Raw genomic sequence first — 22,275 nt, forward strand, 5'->3', positions numbered from 1 at the left:
TGAAGAATTTTCTTTAGCCATTATTTAAGGGTAGATCTACTATGGACAAGTTCCTTTAGGTTTTCTTCTTCTGAGGATGTCTTTATTTCTCCTTCATTTCTGAAGGAGTTTCATCTGATACAGAATTTGCAATTGACAGTACTTCTCTTTCATATGAGCTCCTTATTGATTCCCTTTGCTGTGCTGTGGCCTCACTTGGTGTTATTGCTGAGAGCTCTGTTCAATCTGGGAGAAGAATGGGTGTCAGGGAAGGAATGAGCCACCTGTTGCTAAGCTGAGGCTCAGAACATGTGGGGCTTGGGTTAACTTCCTCTGTTGGCTGGGGACCATGATGCCCTGCTGCTATGGGGGTCCTCCAGTCCTGGTGTCCCAAACAACTACACCTTCCTGTAACTACCTCCACAGTTCTCTTCCGATTGCCTCTTATGTTATTTCCTGGGTTTTGAGTATACTTAGCAGGCAGGAACTGGGTACAATTAGTCCATACCATGTTGATTTGACTGCAAAATCAAACTGGACACTTGATTTTGCATATTGTCCTTACATTCTGCAATCTTACTAAGTTTACATAGTCCAGAAACATTTTTTTTCTAGATTCCTTAGGACTTTTATATTTTCCTTAAAAAAAGCCAGTTTTACTTCTTTTCCAATCTGTATGTCTTTAATTTCTTTTTCTTGCCATATTTCACTGGTTAGAAGCTCTAGTATATGTTGAATAGAAGTCGTATAAACAAACATACATGCTTTTGTAATGATATATGATCTTATTTTAAAATTTATAGATTCATTTTGCTAAATTTTAAAAGTATTTTTCCTCTATGATTATCAAGAATTTGGTCTGTAATTTTCTTTTCTTATAATATCTTTGTCTGGTTTTATTATAGAATGATACCAGCCTCGTAAAATGAAATAGATATTTTCCTCTTCTCTTCTATTTTCTGAAAAAGTTTATGTGGGATTGGTATGATCTCTTCCTTAAATGTATAGTAGAATAATTAGCAAAGCTACTAGAATTTGACTTTTGTTTGCTGGAGATTTCAATCATGAATTCAACTCTCAATTCTTTCATAGATACTGTACTATTCAAGTTATTTATTTCTTCTCCAGGGAGCTTGGATAGTTGGTGTCTCTAAAGGTATTTCACCATTTAATTTAAATCATCACATTTATAAGCATAAATTTCTTCATAACATTCCTTTATTATATATTTTCTGTTTGTGGAACCCTTTGTGAGCTCCACTCTTTGATTCCTGATATTGGTGATCTGCCTTCTCTTATCCTGGTTAGTCTGGCTAGAGATGTATTAATTTTTCTATTATCAAATGCATTTTCTGCAGTTATTGACAAGATTATATTGCTTTTCTTTTTAATATTTTAATAGAATGAAATACATTGAATGATTTTCAAATGTTAAATCAACGTAACATTTCTGTTTTAATGGCTCATTGATGACAAACCCTCTGCTCTGGCTATCTCCTTGCTTTCTTTCTTACTAGTACCTTCATGATTATTTTAGTCATCAAGATAGCATTCCAATTAGAAGGAGGGAAGGTGAAAAGGTACCAATAAAGACTATCCCCTCCCTATCTGGAAATAAATTCTTTTCCTACAAGTCTCTTCAGCAGATTTGTGGTGTGTCTCATGAACCAGACCTCATAACCATGAGCCATGGCTATGTTTGGTTTGGAAAGCCAGACTTTCAGGTAGGGCTGTTACCCTTAACCAAATCTGATTCAAAATAGCAAGAAAGAACAACTAAAGAGTCCATGACAATTAAATGTAATCCATGATCCTGAAGGGGATCTAATAATGGAGGAGAAAAGGCTCAGAGAACATTTTTGGAACATAAGAAAACATTGGAATATAAATTGAAAGCTTTATATCATTGCTGAAGTTCTTGAACTTGATAGCTGCACTTAAGGTGGTGCATAGTGAATATCCTTGTACTTGGAAATGCACAGAGAAGTTTATGTGTTCAAGGAGCGTGAGGTATACAACCGACTTGCAAATGATCAGAAAACCAATAGATAAATACATAGACAGATGGACAGATTGATTGATTGATGATGGAAAGATAGAGTGATATAGCAAATGTGGCAAAATGTTAAAATCGGTGGATCTGGGTATTGGAGATTATGTTGGAGTTCTCTGTATGGGTTTGTATTATTTTTGCAACCATCCTGTAAGTTTGAAATTATTTTTAAATAAAAAGCTTTCAAAAAATAGCAAGGAAGAATGAGTAAGTAGGTGTCAATGGGTAGGCATCTCCTCCATTAATCTTACCTACTTCTGTATTTTTCTTCTTTATCTGTAATGGTTCTATATCTATTTGGGGTCAATTACACTACATGTTATGTGCATGAAAATATCCTTTCTCAACCTAAGGCTTCCCTTTCTGTTCCACTCCATACTGTCTTTTCATCAAGTTTTCATTTTCATGGAGCTGGGTGCTTTTCAATCTTTTAATTTATGGCTGCTGTTTTTCTCTTACTTAAAAATATCTTTCCCTCAGCTCGGACTGTTTCCTCTGTGGCAGTCATGTATTACACAGTTCATGTATTGCAGAGCTGTTTCTCCAGAGGAGCTGTGTGCTTGTTTCTGCCAGGGTTGTACTTGTGTTGGGACAGTTTGGGGAGTTTCTTACATTGCAGAGTCTTACAGCAAGAGGACAGCATAAATTCCAGACTGATGTGTGGCTCTGGCTTGCCATTTTAATCTCTAGTTAAAAACGTTTTGTTTCTCTATCCAGATCCTTAGACAGCAAAACAAAACAAAACACCTCTCTGCCATTATCCTGGCTGGTGATGGGAACTTTTTAGCCTTCCTTAACTGCAGGGCTGATCTTCCAGGAGTGCTGGATTTATGCAGGAGTTAAAACACCCGGACCCAAGCCCTCATCTCTTGTCCTTGTATGGGTGTTACAATCCAAGCCCCTAACTCTTTGCCTTATAACTTGGCTTGATACCGCTCCAACTGCCAAAGTTGTGGAAACAAGGTCTTGCGTCTTCAGCACTCCAGCTTTCCATTCGCTCTTTGCTTCTGGTGCTTTCTTTCTAGAAGAAAGTGAGCTCAGCTCTGTACTTGAACATGGTTTTTGTTCTTCTTTATTCAGCATTCCCAGGCTTGACGCAGAAGTTTCACATCTACTCTGGCTCCATGCTGATGGGAGAGGAAGTACTAGGGATATTTTCATGTGTCCCTTAGCACTCATGGGTGCCTGTACAAGGGATTTTGGCCGTTGGACATCAACAGCAGGCTTAAATTGTTGTCTCCAAACCTTTCCTACAGTTGTGCACATGGACAGACTCTTTCTGATCGTGACAAAATTTTCAAGATTAAACTATTAAAGTTGTGTCATTGTTCAGCAAAGGTGAGAGATTAAGATGGAGGGAAGAATTTTTTCTCATATGATTCTGACCTTCCTCCTGCATTCTGACATGTGTATCAATAGCTCAGGCAAGGGTGGCAGAAGGCGGGGAGTCCACCTTAGAGGCTGGAGTAATTCAGCTCTTACAGGGACAGGGTTTTGTGAAAGTCAATCACCCTGGATCCCCCAAAAGGAAATTATTCCAGATAATTCGAGTTCGAACATTTTTTAAAGCAATAAGGAAGAGCTACATCAAACATCACTTTTCCATATTTCAAAAATATGATCCTATCTTAGGAGGGGCTCAAATAGATACATTGAACGACTTGAGTGCTTTGAATGAAAAATAGAAGAAATACTTTGACAATTCAATAGCCCAGAGAGAAACAGTCAGTTTGGCTACTGGGCCCTGAATAAAGGCTTATCTGTAGATGAATAGATTCACAGAAATAGAAGATTCTTCTGAGAATCATTTATTCCAGTCTCCATGAAAAGGCACCTGGGTATAAATGTTTGAATCATGCTGGATTTCTACCAAGGTGCTGACCACACAGGAAGGAGCCTTAAGTGAGCCCTTCCCACAATGAATTTATCTTGCTCTTAATTCTTCCCAGAGGAAAATAATAATAAAGAGTTATACGTTTTTCTTTAGCGTTCCTTTCTAGAAAAGTGTATGAATTTTCTTCTGTTGCTAACCTGCATCCTCTTTTATTTACTTAAGCTTTATAGCTTTATATCTGCAGGTTCCTCCTAAAGGTTTAACAACTCTTCACTGAAAGAAAAAAAATTGTCATGTTTGTCAATTTCTAAGGTACAAACCCTCCCAACCTGCCTTTTTGAAGCTAACCATTTTGGTAGCTTCAATGCCACATAGCACACCACTATATAATAGCTCATTACACAGATACAATAGACATAAATCGTTTTAAGGGGACATATGATAGTAAAATGTAGTAAAATAATTAGGAAGTGATGAGTTTTTCTTTAAAGGTAATGATAGTAACATGCATGTAATTATTTACTCTCGTGCACAATCTTCTCTTTTCTTAATGCATAGACAAATATATATTGCTATGTATTTGCTAATATTCTTCTGTATGTGTGTTACATGAATAGGTTCCTAACGTAGATTTTATTCTGTAACTTGCTTTTATTTTCCCCTTGAAAATTTGCCCTTATCCCCTCCTCCCAGCCTCTGGTAAACTCTTTCAGTCTTGGTGAATTTGCTATTTCTAGATATTTTATATAAGTAACATCATTCAATATTTGTCCTTTTGTGTCTGGCTTACTTCTCTCAGCATAAAGTTTTCAGGTTTCATCTGCATTGCAATATGTCTTACCACTTTAGCCCTTCTAAATGAAATGATGAATTTTAACTATGATCTAATGATTATATATATATATGATCATTGTAGAGTATGATCCTATTTGATCCTATTAAGATTATTTATGACATTAAAAGTTCATTTTTAATGATGATTTTGTTTAACCACAAGGCTTGGAAAAGTTCCCAAAATTTAACATTTGGCCTTTGCAAGCCTCTCCACGCTCGCTCCAGGCCACCACTGTTTTCTTTGAGGAAAGGGAAAATAACAGGACACCATTTTCCTCATTGAGTTTAGATTTCAAACACTGACAACAATTTTCTAAAGAAATTGTAGACATAATTTACACTTGATGATGTCTCTTTTCCTAGGATTCACTTTCTTGACCAGAAATCTGGAAATAAGGTTTAATATCTCCCAGAACTGGGGTCCTGCGATCCCACCTTAGTTCCTGGAAGGAGGTTTGCTTTGTCTCTCCCTAGCCCAACCCCCTGAAAGGGGCTAGCAGCCCCTGGAGGTCACCTGGCTCTCTGGCCTTCTCGGTCAGCCGCAGTGATGGATGTTTGGACTTGGCTTTCAGTGTTTGGGGCTGGGTCACTCTCATCCCTGGGGGAGCGATGGGTTGCATAGTCCTTTGCTGAAGACAGTTCTCTGGAAGGAAGAAGAGTGAATGAACGAATGATTGAATGAATGTTTGACTGACCCGTGAGGAAACAGGCTGAGGGAGTTCCAGCCTTCAACAAACAATTAGTTCTTGTGTCTGAGCATAGAAAAAGGTGTATGGCTTTCTTCCTTGCTCCTTTATACTAAAACCAGAAACCGCATAGACAAACCTACACCTCAGTACAGTGTTTAAGGCAAACATCCTATGTAAAGTCATAGGAAATAAAATCTAGCTGCGTATTAAAAGAATCACGACCAGCTGTTGTTTGTTTACGAGAATGCAAAGTGCTTCCGCTTTTGATAATCTATTAATGCAATTCACTACAGTAACATTCTCAAAAAGAAAAGCCAAAGGGTCTCCACGATAGCAGCCGAAAAGGCATTTGACACAATTCAACACTTACTGCTGACATAACAATTTGTAAATTAGAATAGAAGAAACTTTTTTACAAGGATAAGATATCTACAGCAAATACAACACAATGGCAAAACATTAGAGCCATTCCTGTTAAAATTAAAAACAAACAAGAATACCTGCAATTGTTGCTATATCACCTTTTCCTGGCGATCCTGGAAACTGCAATAGAACAAGAAAAATATCTCAGAGGTGTGAATATTGGAAAGAGAAGGACAAAACTCTCATTTGTGGTAAATGATGTGACTCCTGTATCTATTTTCAATTTCAGTGTAACAAATTATCACAAACATAGTGTGTTTTATAACAACACTTGTTTATTTTCCCAAATTTCTACAGGTCAGGAGTCCAGGCAGGGTGGGCTGTGCTCCCTACTTAGGGGTTCAGATCCAGGGGTTGGCTGGGCTGAGTTCTCATCTGCAGGTCCCGAGGAAGCATTCACTTTGTTGGCAGAGTTCAGTTCCTTGTTGTTTTTAGGCTGAGATTCTGCTGCCTTGACACACGGGCCCTCGATCTCAGCCACGGAGAATCTTCCTCGCGTGGAATCCCTCTTGTGCTTTGACTCGCCGACATCTTCTGTTAGCAGCTGGAGACAGGGCTCTGCTTGTCAAGGTCTCACGTGATTAGGGCAGGCCCACCTGAATCATCTTTCTATTTTATCTGTTGGTACTTGGAATGACATCGGCAAGAATCCTTCCTGCCATAACATACCACGACCACAGGAGTGACACCCGGTGGCCAAGGTCACAGGGGGCATCCTAGCATTCTGCATACCACAACCTTCTTCCAAGCAAGTCCCAAAGCCAGAACTAATAGCACGGTAACCAGAGAGGCTACCAAAATGCAAAAGCCAATCATTCTCCAATAATTAACTATAAAACATACTGGGAAAAATTCCAGGCATGAAAAAAGGAAAATTAAAAGTCAGAAATAGAATGGACAAATATGCAAGACCCACATAAAGAAAATTATAAATGCTTACTGAAGGCAAAAAGGAGAGCCAAATAATTGAAGAGTCTGGAGCACATTCCCTCTGAGGCAAAACCTAATATTCTACCCATATCAACCTCTCTAAATAATTCTATAAATTCAGTGCAATTCCAATTGAAATTCTTTTTTCTCTTTCTTTCTCTTGGGTTTTTAAATTTCTTTTTTCCTTATGTTTATTTTTCTCAAAGAGTGAATAATTCGCCGGGGAATTTTTGAAAATGCACAACAAGTGGATGCAGTGGGTTGGATTGTGTGCTCCGATTTTAAACTATTCTTCGTCGTAAGCCCATTGCTGTGGGTGTGAACTCACGGTAAATAGGACCCTATGAAGATGTCATTTGTAGTTACGTGGGGGCCAACTACATCAGGGTGGGTCTTTGTCCTGTCCCTGGAGGCATCACAGATAGAAGAGCCCAGAAGACCCACGTAGAGAAGCCCATAGGCAGCCAGTGGGACCAGGAAGAGAAAGGAACCAGGATGGAAAAGCCAAGGAGCCCCAGGATTACCTTCCAGGCTCCAAAACTGCACGACAATAAATCCCTGTTGCTTGCGCCTGCCCGTTGTGAGGCATTGTCAGGGCAGCCTGGAGAGCTAAAATAGGAGAATGTGGCGCACTAGACATTAAATCATACTCTAAACTAAGCAGATAAAATAGTGTGTGGACTGCATTGAAGCAAAGAGAATGATGTAAAAACAGAATAATCATGACAATTTAGAATATGCTAATAGTAGCATTCAACTGTACGGAAAGATTGGCTTGGCCAATAAATGGTTCTCTGTTTAGGAAAAAAACTGCTGAATTCCTGTCTTACAATGTATAGAAAAATATGTTCTAGGTGAATTAAAGAGTTCAATATGAACAATGACTGCAAAAACCTTGAAATATTAGCAAAGAGAGTAAATTGCATTTTATAATGTGAGGGTGGACTAAAGGTTTCTGAGCAACGTGAGATACCGGCAGGAAAAGAGCAACGGATTTGACTGCATAAAATTTAAATCTATGAATTGAGAAGTTCTCGTATACTATGTTGAAATTCAAGCAACAAAAGGACAAGAACCCCTAAAAACATCAACTCTCAGTTAACTGCCCTGTGACATTAGCCCTTTTGTGTAAAAGGTAGAGATATGCAAATCTACACAATCATGCATAATGCATTGTTAAGGAATCTGAAAGGATACGTACAAAATAATAACCACAGCTGGCTCTTGGAAAGGAAGTGTAACAGCTAGAGGGAGAAAAAGCAAGCAGAGGGTAACTTCAAATTTTTATTCTGCGTAAATTTCATACAGTTTGAATATTCTTTATCTACATTTCATTTATTTTTAAAGTTTATATTTTAAATATTTCAGAAACAACATATATTAGAAAAAGTGTATATATATATATATACACCATACAGGTATATAAAGTTAAAATTTTAAGTTCTGTAGCAATCATGATGCTTACCCCACTCTTACTCCTTAGGGATAATAAATTTTGTGGGTGAATCGTTACAGAAAGCTTTCTTTCTTTGAAGAATTAATTTGAGATCATTTTGAAGAAAAAAATCTAATAGTAAAAATAAAGCGAAAAACATATATAACCTCACAAGCATAGACCATAACTGGCTCCATTCATATCGTGGCTATTTTCTATGCACTTATACAAATGTAAATAGCTGATGTTATGAGATACATATTGCTGTGTAAACCTTATTTTTTCATATCACAGTGTATATTTTAAACCATGTTCATGTTAATCAGTATATGTTTTATTAGGATTTTTATGGCTGTGATTGTATCAAGCACCATAATTAAATCAATGACCTCACTAATATTTGAACATTTGAGTTATTTCCCTTTCCAATGGTAAGCAGTACTTGTTATTAACACATCCCTGTTATTTATTTTCCTTCTGATTTTGTAATTAATGTATTCTTAAACAACACAAGAAATAGTAACAGCACTTATTTTTGTCAAAAAGAATTGTCTGGCAAAAAAATACAATCAACAAATTCAAATGACCAATAATCAACAGGGAACTATATTTGATGAACAAAGTTGATATCTATAACATAAAAAAACACTTAATAAGAAAAATATTTTTAAGTCTCAATACAAAAAAGCAAAGAATATGAAAAGATAGTTTTGAAAAGAGGAAATCCTAATAATCAATAAACATAAGAAAATAGAAATTTGACTAGTTGTCAGGGAAATGCAAATTCAAGCAATAGCAAGATACTATTTTTGCCCAATAAATTTGTGCTTTGAAAATAAAAGTAACTATGATCATTTTGGAAAAAAACAAACAGCAATCCCTATTAAAAAGTTAAAATACTCCTGCCCTTTGACCCAGCAATCGCCCTTCTCTGAATCTCTTCTATAAAAATAAACGCATCTGGGGGTGGGGTGATGCGAAGGGAGCTCAGTGGTAGAATCCTTGCCTGCCATGTGGGAGACCCGGGTTCGATTCCTGACCAGTGCACTTCCCCATAAAACCAACCAACCAGAAAACAAACAAATAAACAAACAGAAATTCAACAAATGGTGCTGCAATAATAGGATGCTCACATGGAAAAAGAATGAAATATGACCCTGCCATACAGCAAACCCAAATAAATAAACACACCAGTACCTGATGATGTCTATTGCAACTCTTTTTTTTTTAATTTTGGCCAAAATGAGACTACAAAACCTGTGAAAAGCAATTTGCAGGGAAAGGTATGCAGTATGAGTCCAGTTCTGTGAAACATAAAATAATTAAAAAAAAATATTACATGTAATTACGTCTGCCTCTGGTCATGGGAGGATGGTAAAAGGTGTGAGAAATGGTCCACCTGGCTTTCAGAGCCTTAGATGCTCTGGAAAAGCAGTGGAAAAGCAAAGAGGAAGATGGGTGCTTACTACAAAGGGATAAAGGTTAAATGATGATGAGGATGATTTTACTGTGAGCATAGATCACTTTAAAAAGATGTATTGTGTTCTGGTTTGGTAACGCTGATGAAATGCAATATACCAGAAATGGACTGGCTTTTAACCATGAGCATTTATTAGCTTACAAGTTTTACAGTTCTAAGGCCATGAAAATAGCCAGATGAAGTTTTGAGCAGGGCAACTTTCTCTGAAGACCAGTTACTGGCCAACTTGGGCTACTCTGTTAGATAGCCAGAGGCATGGTGGTGTCTGCTAGTTCTTCTCTCCTGTGCTTCGTGGGTCCAGCTTTTGGCTTCAACTGCTTCCTCTTTCAGCTTCTGAGACTCTGTCCTTGCCTTCCAGCTTTTCCGGGGCTTTTTCTATGAGCTTCTCTGGGTTTTCTGTGTGTCCTTTGTCTTCTCATGAAGGATTCCAGTAAGGGAATAAGACCCAGCTTAAATGAGGTGCGTCACGCCTCCATTGAGACGGCTAATCAAAAGGTGCCACCCACAGTAGGTGCATTACACAGGGATGGATTAAACGAGCACAGGCTTTTCTAGAGTACATAAGAGCCTCAAACCACCTTGGACCCTGAGGTACAGTGAAGAACTTTGCACACGTGTACAGGTTATGGGGTAGCAATGGCTTCGTCGCTGCCCAAATGACCACTTGTGCGGTGCAAGGTAATGGGTGTGTGCAGATAAGACCACGGACTGCCGAAGCACATGACGGGGTTGGGCAGCACCGCTGGAACAATCTCCATGATTAAGTCTACGTTTCTGTTCTATTCCCTCCTCGCCTCCTCCACAAGCGTTCCTTGGAATCCCCCCCTGCTGGACTTCTTCCTCAGTACGGGCTCTCAGAGGATGCCCAGGAGCCCTCCCCCTACACTGAGGGGATGGACGTTAGGAAGCTGCAGCTTTCCCTTCTCCCTCCCTCTTGTCCTTCCTGTCCTCTTTCCTTGGCCAGCCCAGTACCACTCTGAGGGGATATGCCATAAGACTCATGGGCTGGACACAGCACTAGCAGGATGAAGGTAGAATCTGGGAAACCAGTGTCCTCATTCTATTCAAAACAGGAAAGTCTGGACATTCTAAGAGGAGGATGAGGAGAAATTTGCAGAAAATGTGTGTAATTTCACGAATCAGGAGAAGTCAAGATACCAGTAGTTTGGAGTGGATCCTAATGAGGGAGGATGTCCCCTGAGCCCGTTAAAGGTTTGCTGCTGGCTGCCTGCATCCCTCGGTATTGTCTTAGTGTGGCCTGGGTGGCAGATTGCTGCAGTCAAAACATTCTGGGGTGATGCCCGTGACTAAATGTGATGCCCAAGGCCTGGGCACTTGACACTCATGATGCAGATGAAAAAGAAAAGATGCTTTCATAGCCTGTGACCTCAAAATAAAAATCCCCCAAAAGCTAGACTGCAGCAGTCATTCAGCTTCTCCAGCTATGAAAGAAAAAAAAAGAGGTTTTTTTTAAGACCCCAAAGCTTTTTAAAGATAAAGACCTCCCCATTTTCTATGGCACTCATTCGTGAGTTTTTCTGGAGCCTGCAGGGCAGGCAGCATCTGTCCTCCATAACAGCTTCCCTCTCCTCACCTCATTAAATGCTCACACAGATGGGATCTAGTTTAAATTAATGGCGGGAGATGCACTCCTTCCAGTTGCCTTCTTTTTTAGTCCTTTTGCATGTCATATTCAAGGTGATAAGGCCTGGTACCTCTGAGCACAGATACTGGAACCAGACTGCCTGAGTTTGGTGAGCTCCAAACCGGCCACAACCATTATGATCTGCAAAAGACCTCTTTGGACATTAAATGTGCTCAACTGAAAATCTAAACGGGTTTCCCACTTGGGACCCTCAGCACCAAAATACTGCAGGAGCATTAGCAGCTGTTCTTGTCCTCCATGGGTAAAGAGCTTTCTAGGCCTGCTCGTTTATAAGAAAATCAAATTGAAAAGGCTTTTACCATAACCTGAATCATAGCCATGAAATTTTATGCGTTGTGTCATTCCTTTGTTTATGCATTGTCCTAGGTTCTTTACGTACACTGTTTCTACCTCTTACAACAATGCAGCTAGCCAAAAGAGTGCCATCGTTCTTCCATGATAAGTTACATAACAAAACAAGTTGTGAAGTTGGAATTCAGCTCTGTTTAGGCCCAAATTTCAGACCTATTTTTTTTAACTATTATTTCTTGCCTCCCCCATCATCAGTACCTGATAATGGTATGTGGCCATATAGTAGATCCTCATTATTCATAGATCTTGTATTTTTTTTTTAAATTTGCCTAAATTTATTTGTAACCTAAAATCAACAATGGCAGCACTTTCACGGTCATTCGAAGACCTGAGCAGAGCAGCAGAACGTTTGAGTTGCCAGGGTGCTTGCTCCTAGCTGAGGATGACCAAGTGACATTCAACTCCCTTGTTTTAGCTCTCAGACTGTAAACAAGTGTCTTTTCGTGGTATATTTATTGCCAAATTTTCCCATTTTATGTGCTTTTGTTGGTTTTCTATTTAAAATGTCCAAACGGTGACTTTACTGCTTAAACTGCTGCCCAGTGCAAAAAGGCAGAGATGCGCTTTATGTACAAAACACATGTGTTAGATAAGCTTCCCTCAGGCACAAGTTCCAGCACTACTGGCTGTGAGTTCACTGTTAAAGAATCTACAATATATATCAAAGAAGGTGTCTTTATAAAAAAATACACATAAAACTCAGTTATGTATTGACCAATTGATGAAAATGTTGTGATCAAAGCCAGGTCCTAATCTACATTTCCTGCAGGAGCAATAGTTCAGTATTCATTAATTCAGTGTTTGTGGCAATTTTACAGAACATTACCCTGAATATCAAGACTCGGCTGTCATTGACATATGTGAGATGCAAGGCACACTTTCCAGGAGAGAAGCAGGAATTCCTAAAGTGATAATCTCCATCGTTTGCCTCATTCACAAATATTTACTGGTGTAACTGGAAATAAGGCAGTCAAAACTCTGCCCCTTAAGAGAGCTTATATTATAGTAGAAAGAGAGAGATAATAAGCAATTAAATAAGTTATACATATATATATATAATGTCAGATAGTTATAATGGAGAACATAAGACAAAGAAGGGGATGAACAGGGAGCTCTGGGTGGAATTGGGCTGGGGAGAGGGGCAGTTCTCAGTTTTAAATGAGATGTTCATTTCTAAGTTATTCTCTGACGTGAGCATTACCCTCGTGGTGACTCTAAAGGGAGTGAAGTGGGAACCGAGAGTGTGAGAGGGTGAAGACGGGCAGTTCTCCATTGGGAAACCCAAGGGGACAGGCAGTGGCTGCAGCCATGACCTGGAACTGAACTCCTTGATGTTTGTCACCACCCACGTGTGGTTATTTAAATTATTTAAAATTAAATGAAATCTAAAGTTCAGTTCCTCGGTTGCACTCACCACATTGCAAGTCTTCCTCGGCCCCCGTGCTGTCTTGGACAGTGCACGGCTGGGACATTTCCAACATGGCAGGACGTCCTGTCAGGCAGCACAGTATCCAAGTAAGGGAGTTAGGGGAGGTGGTCAGTGTGTGGGGACGCTTGAAATTGTGAGTTTTTGATGTGCTGTAGGTCTGGTGAGGATGAGGTCAGGGTGATGACCATGTGGAAGGTGGGTAGAACTCTATATAATTAAGAGATATAATTAATTATATTATATCTGCCTTTTGCAAAAGGCACCCACAATACAAAGAACACAAAACCATCAATCTCCAAGCAGTACTTTCTGTCCATTAGCCTGCCTTAAAATTGCCACTATCCTCTTTTTCCTTCTCTTCCTCTTCAATATCATCATCAATATCTTCGTACATTTTGCCAGCAAGTCTCTTTGTCTTACTTTGATTTTCTTTCTATTATAATATGTATATGGAAGAATGTTGTTTGCAAATACAAAATCAACAAGCTTTTTAGATAGCTTAAGTATACAAACACCTAAACTTACAAAATAACTGGTTGATGGAACAAGTACTGGTTTTACAATCACCCAAGGTACTTCATTAAGAGTGAGAAAAAAAGACTGCAGTATAGATGTTTAAAAGTTAAACGGTAGTAAAGGCAATGAATTATACTAGATTGGATCTTGGGTCAAAAGCAAAAAAAAAATTCGCTATGATGGACATTAAGACAAAGAGGGAAATTTCAATATGGACCATATATTTGGATAATAGTACTGTATCAATGTTAATTTTCCTGAGTGTTACATTGTATGATTTTTATTAGGAGACACCTGCTAAAAAATTCAAGCATGAAGGGTCATGAAATCAGCAATTAATTCTCAACTAATTCATCAAAAAGCGGGCATGTGTGCATATGTGTGTAACATGAACGTCACCTGAAGATACAGCACAACTACGGCAAAATGTTAACAATTGGTAAAACTAAGTGAAGGCTGTGAAGAGAATTTATTTGATTGCTTTCAGGGCTTTTCTATAGGTTGAATATTTTGTAATAAAAAGCCGGAGAGAAATTAAAGGATATTTTAAAGTGAGGCAATAAGAGTAACTCGCCATTAATAATAGCCATCTCAATGGCCTATCACTTATGAGTCTTTCTCTTAAAAAAGAGAAATCTCATATAAAACTGCTTTTTATATAAATTTTCCCAGAACTCATCTAATTTGTTACATGAGATGGAGTTGAAAACCATTTTCTTCTGTTCATACAAACACTGACTACAAAGCTAATAAATAAATATTGTTTATTTTACAATTTAATTCATTTGTTTCCAACAGAGTTTCTTCCTTCCCTTTAAAAAATACTGATCCCAATTTAATAAACTGGATATGTTTGTACTTGAATTTCAAGTTTAATTTCCCCAAGAATTTTTAAGGAAATCTTAAACTTTGGAGAATAAAACCTTAGTGTATCAGAATCAAACCCTTGAGCAGCCCAAGTGCAAATTCCTTTAGTTTCTTGAAGTTGTTGACCTTTTCTAAAGGCATCAGTACATTTCTATAGACCAAGGAGACCTCAAGTTTAAGGGATACACAGACACACATACCCATACACACTGAGGGGTCATCCAGCAGCCACATGCTTTGGCTTCCATGGACCTCTCTGGGTCACAGAAGACAGTGGACAAAGAAACTTGGGACTCAGCACAAAAGAAAATAAATAAACTTGCCCCGATCCACTTGCATCACTTAGGACACTTTGTTGTAAGCGACGAAGATTAAACTAAAACTGGATTAAAGAGGAAAGAGAATTAATTGCCTGAATTTTTTGTAATTGACCTTTTTGTAGATCCAAAAGTGGGCAGGTTTCAGATCTGTGCAGGTTCCATTGCTGAAAATCCCCAAGAGTTGGGTTTTTCCCCTCTCTCAGCTCTGCTTTCCACTGTGTGGGCTCTATCTTCAGACACTTCTTCCATGGGAGCAAGAAGCTACAGAGGCCCCAGAGCTGTCATCCTCTCTAGTGTGAATCCATTGAGAAAGAGCAAATGCGCTTTCCCAAGCATCCCAGGAGCGAGTTAATAAGTTCTCCATGTGACATGCCCATCCCTGAGCCAGTCACCAAGAAGAGGCATGAACAGGCCCCAGGATGCTTGGAGCCAACCGGCCACGGGCTGAGACACACTCCACGGAACCATTCCACAGAACAACGTGCACTGAGAACAGGGTCAGGTGAATTCTGCTGCATCTGCCATCACAAGTGGGTGCATGATGATGGGTTCCCAGACCACCCAGAAATCACTCCAATGATTTAAGGGAGCATGTACCTGGGAATAGAAAGGGGAGGGGAGCTTCCAGAAGGAAAGAGAAATGTTATCTTACTCTTCTGGAACACCATCTGTGAATCTGCAAAAGACAAAATCTTCTCCATATGATTGGAAATTCCTTTTGGTTTCTGAGACACATTGAAACAGAAACTCATCACCATTTCCCTTCTAGCTCCCCACACTGTTGTCCAACTGGGGACTCCTGATAGTTACCTCCAAGCTGGAATTAGAGGCTTCTGGAATAGAAAAGTCTGAGCACTGAACCCAGTGTTATCAGATCTCATCTTTTTCAGTAACATTATACTGGAGGGTCCAATAGTGTATGGTGCACTCGGGATAAGAGGAGGTTTGAGGGAGTGTCTAAGGCTGGTTACTACATAGCAGACTCTGAGCTAGGCTCTGAGTACAAGTGACTTATGCAGAATTGACCCGGAAAGTGCTAGTAGGGGAGTGGAAGTGAGAGAGAGAAGAAAGCCAACACAGGGAGCTTTATTGATGTTATTGCTACAGGCAACAGTGGCTCAACACCATTGGGGATCTCTCAAGGAAAGTATAGAACACACCCAAAGGGCAAAGAATTCAGGGTCTTAGCCTACCAACTCCTTTAGTTCATTGGTTGAGGGTTACTTTGGCCTGCCTTGTGTGGGGGTCAAGCACACTCCTGGGATGTTTGCAGTGAATGCTTGCTGTAACTGACTTGGGTGAGTGCTGAGGGGGTGCAGGGTGGGGCACCCACAAAGTCAGCTATAGGAGAAGATGTGGTTTTATGAGCATCATTTAATAGATACTCTTGTCTAAGAGGTGGTCGTAACCAAGAAACAGGGCAGACTTTCAGGTCCCTGAGAGGTGGGACCATTTTCTTTGGCACATAATTCTCAAAAAAGTCAAATGGCAGATTAGAAACCACAGCAAGGGGCTGGACCCACAGCAAATGGCTAATGCAGCCCACCTAGGTGGCATTGGCAGAGCAGATGGTGAGACTGCCAGGCTTTGCATTCTGCAGAGCCCCACATCACACACTGTGGAGACGTCTAAATGACCAACCCAGTTGGAATCCTGAATATGTTCATTCTCTTGTTGAACAGAGTTACCCAGCAGGCTTAAAGCAATGAAATAAAAGGACAACTAAAACAGAAAAAGGTGCTAATGGTAGTGAGTTCTGGTGCAATCTAGGAACTAAAACAAATTTAGTAAAAATTTAAAAATAAAAATTGACCCTTGGGTGGGCCACTGTGGCTCAGCAAGCTGCAATCTCACCTGCCATGCTGGAGACCCAGGTTTGATTCCCTGTGCCTGCCCATGTGAAAAAATTAAAAAAAAATTCACCCTCAAAAGGCAGATGAAGAAAGGGGTCTTGGTATTTTTCTACTTATCATCAGAACTTAGCAGAGTGGAAATATTAGGTCTCAGTAGACAAAGAGAACTGGGTTTAATCCTCACCTTCCATAGAAACTATGGGTTTAGGGGGCATATTATGCAATCTCTTTGAGCTTCTGTCTTCTCATATGAAAAACTGGGTGTTCTAGTTTGCTAGCTGCCAAACTATGATATACCAGAAACAGAACAACTTTTAAAAAGGGGAATTTATTAAGTTGCAAGTTTACAGTTCTAATGCCATGAAAATGTCTAAATTAAGGCAAGGCTCTGAAAATGTCCAAATTAAGAAACCATCAAAAGGTTACCTTCACTCAAGAAAAGCCAATGAAGTTCAGGGTTTCTCTCTTGGCTGGAAGGGCACATGGCAAACACAGAGACCTTTGCTCGCTTTCTCTCTAGGTTTCTTGTTTCATGAAGCTCCCCTGAGGGAGTTTTCCTTCTTCATCTCCAATGACCTCTGGCTGGGTGGGCTCTGCAGCTTTTTCTAAAATGTTTCCTCTTTTAAAGGATTCCAGTAAACTAAACAAGACCCACCTGGAATGGGTGGAGTCATATTTCCCTCTAAGCAGGGTTAATACCCACAATTGAGCATGTCACATCTCTGTGGAAAGAATCTAATTAAGTTTACAATCTATAGTACTGAGTAAGGATTAAAAGAAATGGCTGCCTCCCCAAGATAGATCAGGATTAAAACTTGGCTTTTTACATAATCCTTTCCAACCAGCACACTGGGACATGGTAATTTATCTTTAGATTTGTCTGGAGGGTTAAATGGAATGGCATATGCACAGCATCCACATCATAGGGTCTCAGTAAATGAAAGGATAGTTTCCCCCAGAGCAGGCTCCCATCACTAGGTGAGAACCCAACTAAGAGTTTTATAGCTGGGACCTTAAAGGTAAATGATCCTGTTATTTCTGAAAAAAGGCCCCTAAAAAGTAAGAACGAAGAAAAAAAAACCAACAAATGACAATGGCAAAAATACAGATCATCTACAGAGATAGTTGGCTTTTGGTGAGCTATTAATATAATAAAGCTATTCATGGATGTGGAGCGTGTCCATTTTCTTGGCATGGATCCAATTTTATGTGCTCTCTTGAGGGATCCTAAGTAGATATAGTGGGAAAGGACAGAAAAGTCAAGTGAAAGCTATGATGGGCGAAGCCCTCAGCCCCAGCTCTCTACCTCCCAGAAGAGCTTCAGGAATTGTTAGGGCCTGAATAAGAAAGCCAGCTCAGGAGCTTTTCCGTGTGAACATCTTGGGCTGAAGCCACGGAGAACTTGACTTGGTGCTTCAAATAGAGCCCTGAATCAAAAGGCTTCCTGATAAAAGATTCCAATGAAACAGTGAATTGTGCTGTCACAAATGACGATAGAGGATTCTGAAGATCTATTTTGGCGGTCACTTCTCTTTCCTTCGTGGGCTGAAGTCATAACCAGCAGTGCAGGCACTTGGGATCAGAGATTGTGCTCCGGTGCTGTGGGGAGACATGCCTAATCAGGGATGGGGAAGGATAACTATTTGGGGTGCTTGTCTTTTACTGTAGGATTTCGAGGCTAACTGGCTTTATTGTTGACAAGTGAAACCTCAGTCATGTGGAAGCTGCAGCTTCTGGAATAATCTATTTCAAAAGACTTGATGCAAAATGGAGTTGTTTGACAGTGGTGATGTCAATACCCAGAAGCTGCCATCTGGAGACCAAAGCAATGGACTACGATCGGCCAGTATTCTATTCTGTATTCAGTATCCAAGAAAGTTGCCTTGGTTGATTTGACTTCAATGCAATAGACAGCACTGCTTCTTATCAGTCTTCCCCTGTCGATTGGGATGGAGAAGATTGTGCTCCAACCTTACAAGATTGACCCAGTCGCCTCACAAGAGGGGTGGGGATCCCACCCACGTTTTGCCTTATAGAACCAATTTGAGCCCACAGAACATTTTAAAAACTTTTCACTTTGAAATAATTTAAGATGTAAGAAAAGTTTACAGAATTAGTACAAATAGTTCCAACATAATTTTCATCTTGATTCTCCAAATATTACCATTTGATCATGTCTCACCATTCACTATAGATAAATATTATTCTTTTCTGAACCATTTGAGAGAAAGTTGCAGACCTAACCCCCTTTACTCCTAAATACTTCAACATGTATTGTTGAGGACCTTCTTTTATATAAGAGAAGTACAATTACCAAAATCAGAAATTAACATTGATACAACACTATTTATTCTCTTGGCCTCATACAAGTTTGGACGGTTGTCCCAATAATGTCCTTTAGGCCAAAAGAAAACAAGAATTCCTGGTCTAGGACCATATATTGCCTTTAGGTGGCATGTCTTTTTGGTCTTCTTTAACCTGGAATACTTCCAAAGCTTTTCATGACTTTAATTTTTTTTTAGCACAAACTAGTTACTTTGTAGAATGTCCCTCAGTTTGGGTTTAAAAAATGAATTAATTAGAAAGTCACCCTTTGGCGATGGTCATACTAATAAGTGATTCAGACAATTGATGCTAGAATTAATGGGTGAGTGTCTGATGAGGAAGAGAATGTTCACCACATCTGAAAGCGCCTTCCTACAAAATACTTACTGATTGTAGCTTTACAGTGGGGAACCCTGGCAGACCCCACCTTAACTAAGTGATCAAACTTGACATCACCAATATTGGGGCAAACCAGAATATGCCTCTTAATGTGATGCACTGAGGACCCAGCATCACATTGGTTGTCTTTCCACCAAACATGCATCACCTAAATCTATTCAAGAAGAAATATCTAGCTAACCATCTGAGAATGTTAATACAGCATGAAGAAATTGTGGAATTTGGGCTCTATTTGGATGAGAGGAATTTGCAATAGTGGCTGTGTTTGTAAAGCAAGCTTGGCAGAACTTACTAACATTCAGAACTCTAATACCTTTTTAGGTTCTCCTTGCCTGTCTACGGTCCTTGCTCTAAGCTGAAGACCTCATCATTATTGCTAGCCCACCCTAATTCCCAACAGGTCTCAGTTTTAGCTCCTTCTTTCCTCTTTTCCCTATGGAGACTTAAAGACCAATCAGTTCCTTCAGTTTAGGATCAAAACTGCGACACAGTCAGGGTCATCCCTGATGCTTGACTGGGCTTCACACATGCATGTGCTAGGAACTGTGGCCTGCATTTCGTTTCCCCTGTTTCCTCTCCATGGTGATTGAGAACAAGGGCTTGGAAGCATGGCAGATGTGGGTGTGAACACCAGCCCCATGACTGTCTACTCTGACCCTGGTGAAAGAAGTATACCCCTGTGGTAGTTAGATTCAATTGTCAACTTGGCCAGGTGAAGGCACCTAGTTCTGTTGCTGTGGACATGAGCCAATGGTACGTGAACCTCATCAGTTGCTGATTACATCTGCAGTTGGCTAGGTGCCTGCTGAAATGAATGATGTTTGACTTAATTGGCTGGTACTTAAATGAGAGAGCTCAACGTAGCACAGCCCAAGCAGCTCAGCACACCTCATCTCAGCACTCGCAGCTCAGCCCAGGCCTTTGGAGATGCATAAAGGAATCACCCTGGGGAAAGTTGTTGGAACCCAGAGGCCTGGAGAGAAGGCCAACAGAGATCACCCTGTGCCTTCCCACGTAAGAAAGAACCTCACTTGAAAGTTAGCTGCCTTTCCTCTGAAGAATTAATGAAATAAATCCCCTTTTATTAAAAGCCAATCTGTCTCTGGTGTGTTGCATTCTGGCAGCTAGCAAACTAGGGCAACCTCTCTCCCTGGTTTCCAATCTTAAAATGGGGGCAAAAGTGCCCCTATGTTAGGGCTGTAGAGAGTTTAGGAGAGCATGATTGTAAAATACATGGAGTTCAGCATATAGTAAACATGCAGTCAATGTCATCTGTTTATCAAAATTATCTTGAGATAAAATCTTGTACACTCTGGAGCTAAATTACCCGGGTTCAAATCCTGTCCCACCACATCCTAACTCTATGGTCTCAGAAGAAAGACTTAGCCTCCATTTTGGGATGGTTGCAAGGAATAAACAAATGGTGCCTGGTACCTAGGGAGTGTTCTGTGAGCTTGGGCTCTTCTTCTGGTTATTAGCTCGTCTCCTTTTTAAAAAGCTTATCTTGGGGTAAAGCTTCTGAGTTTGCAATGAATGTTTCCATGCTAATGCTGATCCTCACTAGAGTGAGAAAAGGAATTTGTCATCTCCATTTCCTGGATAAAATGACTGAGATTGGGGAAGTTAAGCTATTTCAGCAAACCACACAGATAGCACATAGTTTGTGTCTGTGGACACAAGCATACTGTTCTTTACGTCATTCATTCTTCCAAGCATTGTCTATTAAGAACTATTTTCCAAGTGCTATACCAAGCACTGAGAATGCACATCCCCCCTAAATGAGAGGAACTGAATGAAAAGAGGAGATGGGTCCATCCCAGGATTAGAGCGAGGTGTGTGGGGTGTGGCATGTGCTTCTACTGATACCCCTTCTACTCAGCTGAGATGTCAAGAGAAGCTTTCTGAGGACCTTAAATTTGAAACAGGGTCTAGAGCAATTTAGAATAATTCAGATAGGGTGCTGGTTTTAAACTGTTATGTACCCCAGAAATGCCATATTCTTCTAATCCACTCTTGTGGGAGCAGACCTGTTGTTGGGTGGAATCTTTTTTTTACTCTGACTTCATAAATTTTTTTTAACTTTTTTTTTTGTATAATATAACATATATACAAAGCAAAGAAAGAAAAAACACAATAGTTTCAAAGCACTCTTCAACAAGTAGTTACAGGACAGAGCCCAGAGTTGTCATGGCTACCATACCATCCTCCCATAATTTTCATTCTAGTTGTTCCAAATACAGGAGGTTACAAGGAATAAATCAACTTTTTCTTTTATATGAAAAATAACATATATGCAAAAAAAGCAATAAATTTTAAAGCGCAGCACAACAATTAGTTGTAGAACAGATTTCAGAGTTTGGTATGAGTTACAATACCACAATTTTAGATTTTTTCTTCTAGCTGCTCTAAGATACTGGATGCTAAAAGAGATCAATTTAATGATTCAGCAATCATATTCATTTGTTAAACCCTACCTTCTCTGTATAACTACACCGTCACCTTTGATATTTCTGTCCCTCTCTTTAGGAGCGTTTGGGCTATGGCCATTTCAAATTTTTCCTATTGGAAGGGTCTGTCACTAATATGGGGTAGGGAGATGGAGCTATCTGCTGTTCTGGAGAGGCTGGGTCCTCTGCATTTCAGGACTTATCTGGTCCAGGGACCCATCTGGAGGTTGGTTTCTGGAAAGTTATTCTAGTGCATGGAACACTTGTGGAATCTTATATATTGCCCTAGGTGTTCTTTAGGATTGGCTGGAATCCTAAAGGATTAGTTTTGGCTGGTGTTCGGCAAGTTATGATAGGTAGCAAGGTTTAACTCAAGCTTGCATGAGAGAAACCTCCAGAGTAGCCTCTCAACTCTATTTGAACTCTCTCTGCCACTGATACTTTA

Source organism: Tamandua tetradactyla, chromosome 2 (genome assembly GCF_023851605.1).
Source record: "Tamandua tetradactyla isolate mTamTet1 chromosome 2, mTamTet1.pri, whole genome shotgun sequence".
NCBI lineage: Eukaryota > Metazoa > Chordata > Mammalia > Pilosa > Myrmecophagidae > Tamandua > Tamandua tetradactyla.